We start from the raw sequence: 1563 nt of genomic DNA, 5'->3' as shown, positions 1-1563 counted from the left end.
TTTTGTTATTTTACACCATTAGATGTACTTGGTGGGAAATATTCTTTAGTGGACCTGAAAGAGGACATGTCATCAGGAGCATAATGCATTTTTTCTGATTTATCATTAAGACAAGTCAGGGCCGTAACTAGGGCTGTGCGATAGGGGCAATCGCCCAGGGCGCAACGCTGAAGGGGGGCGCAATATAGGAATATTTTAGGTTCATTTGCTTAAAATTGAGGGCTAGGGGGGCGGTATTTGTCTTTCTCGCCCCAGGCTCTAGAATTCTAAGTTACGGCTCTAAGACAAGTATAGGCATATAGAGATGATTGGCACAAGAAACTCCACCCCCAGTGCTTGTTTCAGAGTGAATCCACTATGTAAGATTCCCAGTATTTTACCTGAACTGGACAGTCTGATAGGGAAGTATGCATTTGGGACAAAGAGCTCTGGGCAAATGAACTTTTGTTAATCACTTTACAGTCCCCCTAGGCAGATCTGGGAAAAGAATGTTACAGTATGTTTGCTGTAGTCATTTAGGTCATTAAGGAGTCTATTTATCAAGATCCTGTGGTTGTGAACATTTCCTATCACTGCTTAGCCATTCCTGGGTCAATCTGTGAATGCGAGAGCCGGCACCGAAACTGGGAGCCTGGACTTGTGCTTCCAGTTCCAGATTCAATAAAAAAATAAAAATAATAAAGTTGATTTAAAAAAAAAAGTTTTATTTCAATAATAAAGCAAGAGGAATACAGTGACTCTCACTTGCTATCTTCACCAGCAGGAGGTCTTTGAAAAATATGGAGAAACCCTAAATCTGACGAGAAGGCTTTTCTTACTTTAATACAGTGGTTCCCAAAGTGTGCGCCGCGGCTCCCAGGGGAGAGAGGAGAATGCTCGATCCCGGGCCCCGCGTGGATTGGTGATTTCTTTGTCTGGCCACGGCAGAGGGGGCAGCGTGAGAAGGGGCTGCGTGACTGGATGCAGAGGGGGCAGCGTGAGAGGGGGCAGTGTGGGAGGGGGCAGAGGAGGCAGCGTGAGAAGGGGCAGAGAGGGCAGCGTGGGAGTGGGCAGTGTGACTGGATGCCGAAGGGCTACAGTGTGAGTTAGCTGTCAATTATTCTTTGACAAAAATATAATTGAAAAAAAAATATAAAAATATTTTATTATTTTGTTAAAAGTTTTGCCATTATTTATCAAAGCATTTATTTCCAGATGCAGCATGTTATCATTTGACACGGTCTGCCTTAGCAAGTTACACGATGTCACAGCTGTCATGCAACATCTCACATTTTCTGAAATAATTGTGTATCAGGGGTCAGTGAGCATCTCACATGTCCCATCCTTTGGTGAGTTGCAGAACATCTCTGTGTCACTGCAGTCACGAAGCATCGCACACTTGTGTGTCATTCAGCCATGGGTGTCAGTGTGCTGCACACAGCTGCTCACTCAGCTGGTCACACAGTAGTGTCACAGTGACACTGTCACTGGGTGCAGATCACACTCTGACGGGCTACTCACAGCTTGGTCACATGACACAGCCTGGTCACATGACACCGCCTTTCACAGAAGTCTCCGCTGATT

This window comes from Mixophyes fleayi, chromosome 1 (genome assembly GCF_038048845.1).
Source record: "Mixophyes fleayi isolate aMixFle1 chromosome 1, aMixFle1.hap1, whole genome shotgun sequence".
In the NCBI taxonomy this organism is placed as follows: domain Eukaryota; kingdom Metazoa; phylum Chordata; class Amphibia; order Anura; family Limnodynastidae; genus Mixophyes; species Mixophyes fleayi.
Note: the sequence above shows the minus strand (reverse complement) of the source record.